This window comes from Heloderma suspectum, chromosome 7, assembly GCF_057233095.1.
Source record: "Heloderma suspectum isolate Gila_16-S chromosome 7, 16-S_ref, whole genome shotgun sequence".
In the NCBI taxonomy this organism is placed as follows: Eukaryota; Metazoa; Chordata; class Lepidosauria; order Squamata; family Helodermatidae; genus Heloderma; species Heloderma suspectum.
Window position 1 is genome coordinate 8,380,554 of NC_139464.1, and position 13,132 is coordinate 8,393,685.

General features: G+C 47.3%; 1 protein-coding gene across 1 annotated transcript in view; it reads left to right on the top strand.

Annotated features, from left to right (window-relative positions):
* The window catches only part of PLXNA4 (plexin A4), an 820,970-nt gene that overhangs the window by 734,116 nt on the left and 73,722 nt on the right, over positions 1-13,132 (top strand). The gene's annotated exons all lie outside the window — the stretch shown is intronic.

Genomic DNA, 13,132 nt, shown 5'->3' on the forward strand with positions numbered 1-13,132 from the left:
ACACATGCAGCACAATCAAACTGTATGGAGGAGAGAAATCATATAGTTGAGTGCTGCCCCTTGTAAAAAAGACAGAAGGGAAAAAGCCTGCAACCTGGGACTGGGATAGAACCTTTCTCCCTCCCTTGCTAGGTTTTGTGTTTGCTTTATTAACTTGTAGGAATCTAAGTACATGAGAAAACAATAAAAAATACCCCCCCTTTGCATTCTGAATTGGTACCAGCTCAGAATGCTACCATCTATTTCTTCCAGAAAATGTGTCTCCCACTTTTCTAATCAAAATGAAATCAGCCAGTATAACACAACATCTGTAAATTGACAGAGCCCATAAAAGAGCAGCATATTAAGAGGGAGAAAACGCCACCTGCATCAGAAGCATAAAAAAACAAATCACCGTCTACTCAGCAGCAATGTTCATATTGGAAGAGGGGAGTCTTAACTGCCAGTGAAGAGGAGCAAGTGATGGAGCCAGGTGGCTCTTCTCTGCAGGAGTGAGTTGCAGATTCTGGGTGCCACTGCAGAAAAAACCCTGATTCTTGTACCCACCAGGCAAATATCTGAGAATGGTAGAACAGAGAGCAGGGTCACAGATGTTGACCTTTAAGTATCAGACAGCTTAGGAACATTAGGAAGATGCCTTATACTGAGTCAGATCCTTGATCCATCTTGGCAAATCTTGTTGACAGTGACCAGCAGCTCCTCTCCAGGGTTTCAGGCATCTTATTTTCACATTTGTTGATGACAGTGAAGTGCATAGAACAAAGGCCATGCAATGTATTTGGAAGCTGTCCAGAGCATTTAATGCTGAGAAATTCACTTCAGTTCAATTTTGATCAGAATGTACCCAGTTTGTACCTCCCAGAAGAACAAACAGAGTTTCTGAGTTTGCCATGCAATTTGTGGAACAAAAATAAATGTGTTAAAAATATGGGGACATTTGAAAAATGTGCATGAAAAATGTACTTTAAAAAAAAAGTGCACAAAAATGCTTTAATCAGTGGGACAAAGATGTGTGCATCTCAAACAACTGGACAAGTACATCTGGGATGATGTACATGAAAATACACACAGATTTTCACAGAAAAAGACCAGCAAAGCTCAGTATCTTGATATCGACACGTGTTGGAAAGAACTTCGAGGAGGAATTCAGGGAATCTCGACAAGTGTGAGGCTTGCTGATTCCCACATCTCTACCATGAAGGGGAGATCCGGTGAAGGGGAGAATCTGTCCAAAGTGTCAGCATGTCGCTGCCTCTGAACACTTCAGAACATGGTGGGTGTCCCCCCCCACACACACACACATACCTTTGCATCTCTGGTACTAACAGCCTAATCAGTTAATATTTGTTGACATCACAGATCTACAGACACACTCCCTTACTGCCCTCGGATGAAAGCACTCGGCAATTCTCTTTGTTTAAAGCCCAATGGGGAGCTTTAATGGTGGCAACAAAGTCACTAATGAGGCATAAAAAGGATGTCCCACACGTCCCTTCTTTGGGGATTGATTTCTGCTGAGCCCCACTGCTTGTTCATGCCTCTGAACAGATGCAGCTAGCCTGCTGCTGTCTTCCCCTCCCTAACAGAAGACCTGAAGGAGGAGGGGCGAGTCCTGCAACCTCAGCCATGTGCTGCTGTTTATTGCCTCATCTTGACAATGTTATCATAGCTGATATTATGGATATCATGCTGTCCATAATAGTATGGTGAGACCAGCTGGTGAATTTTGACAGAGATCTCAAGCCGCAATGGGGTGCGTGTTGCACGAACAAATTCCAGCTTCAGTGTCATGAAAAAGCAGAATCAGGATCTATATTCAGGATCAGGATCTATATTCAGAAGAGTAATGCGACTTCAGTGTGATTGTTCTTATATCCTTCTCAGAACTTGCCTACATCTTGGTCTGTGTATGTCCAGTCTTCTGGACTGTTGATCAACAGTGGCTGTGTTCACCCAGCGCAATAACCCACACTCAATGGGTTGTTGGCGAAACATGGGTAGAGATGTACAGATCGAGTAAAATCCGTTTCATCTGTGTTTCCCGGATTGCCAGGCACCTTTTGTTCCATCATATGCCCATTGACTGAATCGGATTGTTTTTGTTTCTGATGCATTTGTGCAAATGTGCAATTGTGAGTTTTTGCATGTGACAAAATATGCAAATTTGCCCAAATGTGCAGTTTCAAGCTTTAACCTTTGGGGGAAATGTGCATTTGGGGCCTTTTTTAGTGTGTGTGTGTGTGTGTGTGTGTGTGTGTTTTACAACGAAATTTGTGCAAAATTCAGGATAGTTAGAAAATTGGTCCACAAGTTGGAAGAATGTGACTGACGGGGGGAAGCTGGTCTGCTGCATGGGTTGGATTCATGAAAATCCAAATTCATTTTGTTCCATTGTGGATTTCACCAACATCCCTAACCGTGGGTTATCGTGTTGTCTGAACCTAGCACGTTTTCCACAGGGTGGCTTGTTAACCATGCAGAGTGGCTTGTTAACCATGCAGGGTGGTTTGTTAACTACACTGAATAATTCAACAACAAACCATGGGCTCTTCAGGTGGCTTGTTTGAGAGAAATAAGCCACCCTGCATGGTTAACAAGCCACCCTGAAGAAAATGTGGTGACCCTAGAGAAGATAACCCATGGTTCAACAACTACCCATGGTTCAACAGCAATCCACACTCAACCACTGAGTGTGAGTTATCCTGTTAGGCGAACCCAGTCACTTTCTACATTTTTCTAAGTCATTTTTAATTCAAGAATAATGGCTTGAAACTTGGGCTTGGCTTAAAGAAAACGGACCTCTCAGTAGAAGTGGAGGTTCTCTGGACACAGAATTTCCTGCCCAGTGTACTAGAACTGCACTATGAGGGCTGGCTTATAGTGCTCAATTCCTCTGCATGACTGTATCCATGATTACATTCTTGGCCGTTTACCATGCAGACAAATGTAGAATGTAAAAGATGGTGTCGACCCTGATATAGGAGTTTGGAACATGTGGTCCACTGGATGTTGTTGGAGTCCAACTCCCATTGTCCCTGAAAATGGCTCATGCTGACAGGGACTGATAGCAATTGGAATTCAACAACATCTGGAGGGCCATGTGTTCCCCATCTCTGCTCTAATGTGACACCTGCTGAAGATGAAGGTGCATTACAGATGCCATAACAATCCTCCAGGTTCAGGTTCAGATGTGGATATTGCAATTATACCTTTGCCTGATGAAGAGATCTGAAGACCTTGAAAGCTTGCACACTTTGGGGGATACTCTGGTTGGCCTCATAATGGTATTATGCCAATATGGATTTTGGAATGTCTCTGGATTTGAACTGTGATGCAAAATGAAAATTTCATGCATGTGCACTGGCCAAATTCAGTAAGTACAGCTATCCACAGCATGGAGAGGACCATATTGTCCTGCCTGCCATGCAGCTTTTAAAGATGAGGAGTCCTTCAGACAAAAAGAGGTGGCAACCCTAATTCAGCATCAAAAACATGGCTGAATACACAGGGATTGAAATGCAGACTTTTAAGAGTTAAGCACTAAAAGCCCTGGGCATGATGGGACAATCTGTCAATTTTGGTTTCTTCGCTATTCAGATATTTAAAATCTCGTGTTTAGGGATTTGCAAATCAGCAAAATTAGAGCTTACTGAAGTTCTCCGAATTGTACTTCAAAGTTCATTCCATCTCAAGTCCATATCAGATAGCAAGTTGTTTTTAGTTTTTTGTTTTGCATGGAAAACCATTTGGTTTTTTTGTGCATATCTTCCTAAATGTACACATCAATTGTGTACATCTTTGAAATGTATGCATTCTTCTCCCATGGTATGCATGCTGCCAAATACATTTTCCTTGGTTCGAAATCACATCACAAGCTCAGAAACAGGGATGTCCATCACCGAGAAATCCTTTTGGGGATTGCTTGACTTCTGTGGCATGCTTAACTTGGCTTCCCTTTGCAAGCCGAGTCGTGCAGTTTCCCTGAGTTCCAGGGACTTTTAATGCATTTTTTTTTTGTCTTGGCTGTAATGTGCACAAATAGAGATTTGCACAATTTACGGATGCAAATCTGCATAATTTGAACATATTTTAGGTGTAAATTGTGCAGATTTGGATAATTTGTGCAAATTATGCAAATGTGCACACTTTACAGCCAAAATTTGCACAAGTGCTTTTTTATCCCCCCCCCCCCCATTAAGGAAATCCTGCCAGCTGGCCTGACTTAGGGATGTCAGATAAATCCGCCACGGGCTCAAATGAGGCTGGATTCTTTGGAGTCTGGCCTCTGGAATCTTCGGCGGAAGAGCTCCACTTACCTCCGCTCCAGGAGGATTCTGGCTGGAGCGGCACTCTGGCTCCGGAGTGCTGGAGATACGGTAATGGTGGCCGCCACTACCATATCGCTGGGAGGAATATGGCCACAAATGGCATAGTGGACTCCACTTGCAGCCATAAAGTGCTGAGTTTAACCTAAATGCAGCTGTAAATGGCTGCAATTAGGTTACACTGAGGGCTTTGCGGCTGCAAGTGGCGTCCAATACACCATTTGCGGCTGTGTTTTTTTCCTGCGATAGGCTAGCCGCTCTGGAGGATTCCGGGGGGGGGGAGGAATGGATCGCCTCCCCCCCGGGCAGATTCCCCACCGGAACGGAAGGTGGGGAATCCGTACATCCCTAGCATGACTCATTGCAGACCAAGTTGGGCCAGCTGGAGGAAGATGGAACTGAATCTGGGGGACCAAGCTGGCAAAAGGTCAGCTTGGTCAACTGGATTCCTCTGGCATCCCTATTCAGAAGTGTATGGATTTTGATTACAGATTGCATCAGAGTCTATGTTTGGTACAGAAGGTGAGAACTGAGTAAATCCTGATGAAAAACATCTGAAATGTATTTCTCATACATCCCTACTCCCGTTCTTCCCATCCTGTTTATGGAGAGATGTACACAGTCCAGGAAGTTGTGTCAAAAAACAAACAGAACAAAATTTTCACCCATCCCTAGCCTGTCTTGACCCTTGCACTTTCTGTGTGCAAAGTGTGTGCTGTGTCACTGAATTATGGCTCCTCCTTGTAACAGGGGGAGGCAAACTGGAACAGTTCATGGAAAGGCAGGGCCAGGTTTCCCACATCCCTAGGGCACATGTCTCCTTTAATTAATTAAAACCACCACCACCACCACCAGTGATGGGCTTATCTTCTTGGGTTGTGTCTCATTATTGGGCAGTTGCCTAATGTGATAAGGAATCCATTATCCATGATAACTGATTATGCCAACCACTTGCTTTATCAAATAGGGGATGGATTACTTGATTTCACTGGTGTGCAGTTAGTGTAACATGTGAACTTCTGCTGAGACGATATCACCTAAGGATCTTAGTCTGAAATTATATTTATTTGAGACTGAGGCTAACATCTCAACTGTGGTACTTTAAGGGCACGATCGTATGCAGATAGGCAGCTCCTCTGAACTCGGAGGCGACCATCTATCCAGTGCAGGGCAGGAGAAGCACAGAGGGGATCATTCCCTCCGTGCTCCTCCTGCCCTGCATTTTCAGCTAGACAGCGGACTGTGGCTGTCTAGCCGTGGGAGGGCTAAGCAGGGGAGGAGGCTGCTGTATGACACATTGGATGTGTTCTACAGTCATTTCTGCCCTCCCTGCCCCAGCATGCCCCCCCATGCCCCATTCTGGCCACTCCGTGCTCCTCTTGCAAGTGCGGAAAATGGGGCTTTTCTGTGCTGCCTCCGAGGAAGTGGGGAGAGGTCGGTTCTCCAGGAACCGACTTCAGAGCATGGTCTCCGAGGTCGGTTCCTGGAAAACCAAATATCCTATGGCCATCTAGCTGCTGGCTAACGGCTATAGGATTGCTCCCTCCATAGACAAAAAGAAGAGAGGGGATAGAGAAACAGAGAAAAAGTACCACAAGGTGTGTGGACCTCCAATTCACCTCTACCCCTAAGATACATTAAATTTAAACAGAGGGTACGTTTCATTTTTGGGAGTAATTTTTCACCACTTGGGGTTATGTGTGTGTGTGTTTTTAATGAAACTCTGAGCGTCTAATAAATACACCTGAAGTAGCAGCCAAGTTTCCGTTATGCTCTGAGAGTGCCAGAGATTCCCTTCATATGCTTTGCATTTAGCTTTTGACAGGGGTGGGTTTATCATGGGTGGGGAAATCTTGGTGTAGAGCCAGAGGCCTTCCTCATTAAGGAAACCTTTAACCTGCCAGATGCCAGAGTAAAAGGGAATTTTGAAAAAAAAAAACCTGTATTCCCCAGTAATTGGACTGAGGGTGAGAGGCTAAGGCTTCAGATCTGGGCCTGCCTTCCAAAGTTTGAAAAAGTTTTCAGAAACTCCTTTGGGACTTGAAAATAGGCTTGCCAATGTTTTAAAAATACTGGGCCCCAGGGAGAGCCAAAGGAAGTGTAGCCACCCCTGAGCCTGATGGATCTGGAGTGGAGGAACGATGTAGGGGTGTATGAAACCTCACTTACCTGGCTCCCCTGGGATCTGCAGGGGGGAGGTGATCTGGTCCTCCCCCCCGGAAGCCTTGACATGGGGGAGGCGATCCAGTCCTCCCCCCCAGAATCCTGCCCGGCCGGCTCCGCTCCGCAGCCAGTCTGCGGAGTTGCTGGCCAGGCCGATCCGCAGCAGGGCCTCCATCCGCTGCTGGGCTGCTGTGGACACAAATGGCATCCTGCGTAGGGGATGCCATTTGTGTCCCTACGCTAGGCCATGATAGGCTACGTATATATTTACATAGCCTATCATGGCTAAAGCAGGGACGCAAATGGTGGCCGCTACACCATTTGCGTCCCTGTCTTTTGCCATGATAGGCTACGCAAGTATCTACGTAAGATGACCCGGAGCCGCTGCCGGAGCCACCACCAGGTAGGTCCATTCCAGGATTTCAGGGGGTGGAGGGAGGGGTAGTCCGTTCTGCCACGGACTCCGGGGGGTGGATTCTAAAGAAACTGGCCTCACTGGAGTCCATGGCAGAATTCTCCAACATCCCTAGAATGATGGAGGAATCAGGTCAGGGATAGAGCTGGTCTAGTGCCTGATAGTTTGACAGTGGATCCAGGACAGCATCGAGGAGGTTGGGTGGAGCCAAGACAACTTCTGGCAGGTTAAGGATAGGAGTAATAGTATGTGGCATGAATATGTCAGGGAGAAGACCAAGGCAGCACCTAGTGCACCAGGATGAAGCCAAGGAAGCCTCAGACAAGCCCAGAATGGGACCAGTAGCATCATTCATTCATTCATTCATTCATTCATTCATTTACAACACGTGTATACTGTTCCACATCCAAACGGATTATGGAGCAGTGAACACAAGAAGTCCAATAGTAAAAAAGATTAAAGATTAAAACAGCATATTAAAATAGAGACAATTATTAAAAATAGAATCTAGATATGCACAACCCCCCCCCTCACACAATGTTCATTCGCACAGTGTTCATTTTGCGTACACAAATATGCACGTCTGAGAAAATGAGCATTTTTCCACATACACAATTATGTGCATTTTTGTGATTGCCATTTTATTTTTCAAAAAATAGAGACCATAGAGCTCAATGAGGCCACCGGGGTGAGTGCAGGCCACTCGCCGAGCATGAGCAAAGGGCAAGCGAGGGCAGGGGTTCATCAAGCAGGGTCAGGGCTGTAGGCAGGGGTTTTTCCCCCAGATTCCTGGATGGAATTGGGCATCCACGCCAACCCTAGTTCAAGTGAAGGCAGCAGCTGGCATGTGAAAGATGAAGCTGGGACAATATCTAATGCAGGGGTGTTGAAACTCAGGGCCACGGCCACATCTGACCCACCCGGGGTTCAACGTGGCCCTCCAGGATTCTGCAGAAGGCTACCCCACTTTCCCCTGGCCCCAGCTGCCTTCCATCCACTGCCAATCATTTGGTGGTTTCCTGGCTTCCCCCCCCCCCATTCTAAATGGTTGAAATGCCCCTTGTAAGGCATCGTCAGTGGCAGAAGAGCTTTACACTACAATATGCAGGGGGGGGTATTTGGGCTAATTTTGGCCCCACCCCATTTTGCCTTTGGCCCTGCCCACCACTGGAATGTCGCCACCAAGTGCTTCTCTGAAATTGACTGTGGCCTGCATGCTCAAAGAGGTTTGACACCCCTAATCTAGTGGGTCAGAGCTGGAGCTGGTGTTGCAAGGTGTTGCTGGTTAGGCAAGGAGAACCAGGGAGGTTCCTCCTACAGAAAGTAGAGGAAGGAACTAGAGGATCAGCTATCCTTGACTTGATCCTAACCAACAGAGAGGACTTAGTGGATAAAGTAGCAGTTACAGGAACTCTGGGGGAAAGTGACCATGTTGTACTTGAGTTCTTGGTTCTAAGGGAAGCAAAAGCCGAGGGTAGTCAAACGCGTACCCTGGATTTTAGGAAAGCTGATTTTGATAAGCTCAGAACAATGATCAGTAAGGTCCCATGGCAAGTGACTCTAGGGAGAAAAAGAGTCCAAGATGGGTGGGAGCTTTTAAAAACGGAAATTCTCAAGGCACAATTACAAACAGTTTCAACAAGAAAAAAGGGTGGAGGACAAGAGAAGAAGCCAATATGGCTTCATAAAAAGCTTAGAGATGATCTGAAAACAAAAAAGGACATATATAGAAAGTGGAAAGAAGGCCAAGCAACAAAGGAAGAGTACAGGCAAGTAGCACAGAATTGCAGGGATGGTGTCAGGAAGGCTAAAGCTGAGAACAAGCTGAGGTTAGCGAGGGATGCTAAAAGCAACAAAAAGGCTTCCTTCAGCTACGTGCATAGTAGAAGACAGAGGAAAGAAATGGTGGTTCAGCTATTAAACAAGGATGGCAAAAGGATAACAGATGACAAAGAAAAGGCAGAGGTGCTCAATTCCTACTTTGGCTCAGTCTTCTCCCAAAAGAGGGTCTATGACCCCCCTGGCAAAGGCGAAGTACAGGCTGAAGGGGCAGGATTGCAGCTTGAGATCGATAGGCTCAAGTTCACCAGTCAAGGAACACCTAATTACTTTGAATGAGTTCAAAACTCCAGGTCCAGATGAACTGCATTCTAGAGTAGTAAAGGAACTGGCAGAAGAACTCTCAGAATCACCGTCTATTATCTTTGAGAAATCATGGAGGATGGGTGAAGTGCCAGATGACTGGAGGCATTCCAGTCAACCTAGGGAGGTGGTGGGCTCTCCCACATGGAAGGCATTCAAGATGAGGCTGGACAGCCATCTGTCAGGGATGCTCTGACTTGGATTCCGGCATTGAGCAGGGGGTTGGACTCGATGGCCTTGTAGGCCCTTTCCAACCCTACTATTCTATGATTCTATGGTTCGAGAGCACTGAAATTCCCCAAACGTCACTTCGAAGCTCAGCTTGGCTCACTCCCGTTTTCATTTGTGACATGTTTTCTGCTTTGTTTGAATGGGAAAAGTGTGCATTTTGAACAGGAAAGGTGCAAATTTCTGTGTGAATTTTTAAAAAGTCAGCACTTTTCTCCCATTTATTGATGTGTGGAAATTTGTATTTCTTGGAAAATGTCTTGAATGCACTCACAAGCTTGGGAATGTATGTTTTGTTTTTAATATTTTTAAAAAAAAATTAAAGGATGCACTCGTGTTCATGTTTGGGATTGCAAATGGGGCAAGTTTGGATGATTTTCAAACTGCAATAAAATTCTTGCACAACCCTACTAACACTGATGCCAACAACTATTGGGAAGGTAGTAGAATGGCTGTTTTTTGCAAGGCCAGTGAGCCTCAAGGAAAAGGCTATCAAGGCTACCAGTCCTAATGGCTTCATGCTACCTCCAGTACCAGAGGCAGTGAGCTCTGAGTGCACCAGTTGCTGGGGAACATAGGTGGGGGTGGGGGGGTGTTGCTGTGCTCATGCCCTGCTAGTGGTTTCCTGTGGAACAGTTGGCCACTGTGAGCAGAATGCTGGACTACATGTACCCTTGGTCTGCTCCAGCAGGGCTCTTCTGATGTTCTCAAGAGCATGAAGGAGGATGTGTGCACAATGGCTGCAGAATGGGATAGTTTTCTCTGCTCTAGTGTGGTTGCTCCAGCTGGAGGTGTTTTGACATGAAAAACAGAGGTTTGGGGTTGGGTATCCCTTCACTTCCTACCAGAGCAGCATCTATAGCAATAACAATAGTGCAGAGTTTGACTAGGCCATCCTTCCCCAACCGGGTGCCCTCCAAATGTTTTGGACGGCACCTCCCAGCATTCCTGAATATTGAGCCAGAATAGCTGAGGCTGATGGGAATTAAAGTACAAAAAGATCTGGAGGACAACAGGTCAGGGAAAGCTAGACGAAGTGACTTGTGGGTTGTTTGCCTTCCGGCAGCCCTGCTATGGAGGTAATGGGGTGTGTGAGAGAGTTTTTGCAAGATTGTGAAGGAAGAGGGACCCTCCATCCCTTCAACCTATACAGGGGCAGTAGTAGATATGTGTGGGTCACTGTGACCTGAAGTTTAGAAGGAGAAATCCCCAAGGAACATGACAGCTGTGCTCCTCCAAGGTACTTCTTTGAGCTGAGATGGGCAGTGGTGCTGCTGTGAGAGGAAGTTGGGGAAGAGGCACCTTGGGTGGAAGCCCTTCTCCCCCTCATCATGATATCAAAGCATAAGCTGGTGAGGCTCTAGGACAAGGATTCCAGTTCAACCATCTGGCCACGCTGAGCAGATCCCCTCCTCGTCTGTCTTAGGACAGGCCACAGCCTGGGTGGACATCCCTTGTCTGCTCTGCTCTTCCCCAGAAATAGCAGGGTATAAGCCCAATGGATAATAATTGATAATAACGGTGTTTGAGCTGAAGGAGTGCCTTATCCTGTGTGTGTGTGTGTGTGTGTGTGTGTGTGTGTGTGTGTGAAGCCTTTCTACAGACTAACAGCTTGAAAGTCCACTGCTAGAGTACCATAGAGCAATATCCTTCAACCTTTTCAGACCTTTTAAGGCCAAACATGCCATTTGTGGACCTCACTTCCTGTTGTTTTACCAGATATTTGCTGTTGTGACCTGCCTTAGCTCAGGCTGTAATCCAGCCACACAGGGGATAGGAAGGGAACTTCCATTCCATGGGCCTAATCCAGCTAGGGTTGTACGAAAGTCACTTACCGTTTTGTGGATCTGCTTCGCAGTGGGGGGGAGGCACTCCGTCCCTCCCCCTGGAATCCTCGACAGGGGGGGAGGTGCTCTGTCCCTCCCCCCACAGTCCTGCCCGGCTGGCTCCGCTCCACGGGGATTCCGCAGAGCCGCTGGCCGGCTCTGCCAGCAGCCGGACATCTGGCCACTGGGTAGCAGGGACACAAATGGCAGCTGCCGTAGCCGCCGCCATTTGCATCCCTGTATTCAACCGTGATAGGCTACGTAAATATTTACGTAGCCTATCACGTCTGGGTTAAAAAAAAAAACGCGTACACAAATGGCGGCGGCTACAGCGGCCGCCATTTGCATTCCTTATTTTTCGTCGTTTTAGTCTACGTAAAAATTTAGTTTTCGATCCTTTTTGATTTGGCGTTTTAGCCTACGTAAATATTTACGTAGGCTAAAACAGCGAATCAAAAAGGAATGCAAATAGCGCCCACTACGCTATTTGCGTTCCCCTTTATTTTTGCCATAATAGTCTACGTAAATATTTACGTAGACTAAAACGGTGAAAAATAAGGAACGCAAATGGCAGCTGCCGTAGCTTGCATACGCGTTTTTTGGTTTTTGTTTACCCAGACATGATAGGCTACGTAAGTCTTTACATAGCCTATCACATCTGGGTAAAAAACCCAAAAAAACAAAAAACCAGACTGCAAATGGCGGTGGCGGCAGCTGGCCGGAACATCCTCCCCAGGTAAGTCTCGTCCCGGGGGGGATCTGCGGGGTGGCGGGAGGGGTGGCAGGCCGTTCCGCCATGGATTTTGGGGGGCTGAATGCCAGTGCATTAGGCCTCACTGAAATCCATGGCGGAATTCTCCGCCATCCCTAAATCCAGCCTATGGAGGTGCTCAATAAGCCCAGTGGAGGTTTGGGCACCTTCTGTTGTCCCCTCTCCCGCACCTGCCTCAAGTTCCACCTCTGGCCAGGAGGCTTGGGGAGAAAGCAGGGGAGAGGAATCCCCATATTAGAGCTCTGATTGGAGGGCAGGTAGCAAGGGGAATCCTTTATTTCCAGTCAAAGATCAAAGGTTACATGAGGATAGGGATGGTGCGGCGACTGTTTCAGTCCGGGAATCCGGTAGAACCGCCCCTGCCTGTACCCCCAAGCCCCACTCACTGAGTTCCTGCTCCTACCCCCCCCCCCCGCCCACACTCAGCAAATGGCCTGCACTCACCCCAGTGGCCTTGTCAAGCTTCATGGTCACAATTTTTTGAGAAATAAAATGGCAATCACAAAAATGCACGTATTTGTGCACGTGCAAGAAGTGCATTTTTGTGCATAGGAAAACATGCACATTTTTGCTATCACCGTTTAATTTTTTTGAAAAATGGTGACCATGGAGTTCTTTGTGGCTGCTGGGGTGAGTGTGGGCAGCTCACCAAGCATGGGAGGGGCTTGAGCACAGTCTGGGGATCGATGAGCAGGGTCGGGGGCTGGGCAGGCATCTGGATGGGGGTGCATTTGCACATCCCAACATGGGGATTCCCTGGACTCTGCTGAGTCCCTTCCCATGCTGTTTGCATCCCAATGTGGTTGCAAGCCACACACGGGGAAGCCTAACTTGGCTGGCATCTAGGACCTGGCTCCTGCAAGAGCCAGCAGGGTCCTTTCCTCTGAATCCTTTTCTCTGCAGGAGTGCTTTGCTCTCTGCAGGTAAAAAAGGTGGGCAAAATGGGCAGGGTTGAACCAGATGATGTCATGGGAGGGCATGTGGCTTTGGGGTGCCCCCCCCTGGCATCACCTGGCCCACTGGCTTGATCCAGAGGGGAGGGAATCCTGCCCCCAAACCAAAAAAGGTTGCCCACCCCTTCAATAACGTGTCCCAACACACCAGTTGAAGGCCAATGCAGTAGATAAGCTTAGTGGCCATCATAAGAGGGGGACAAAGTATCTCAGCCCCTATGGGGGCAAGCGGCAGCATGCAGACTGTGTGTGTGGTCTAGAGCTGCTACTAAAATGGGCCAGAATGCCTCAGACTCTGTTGCTTAGCG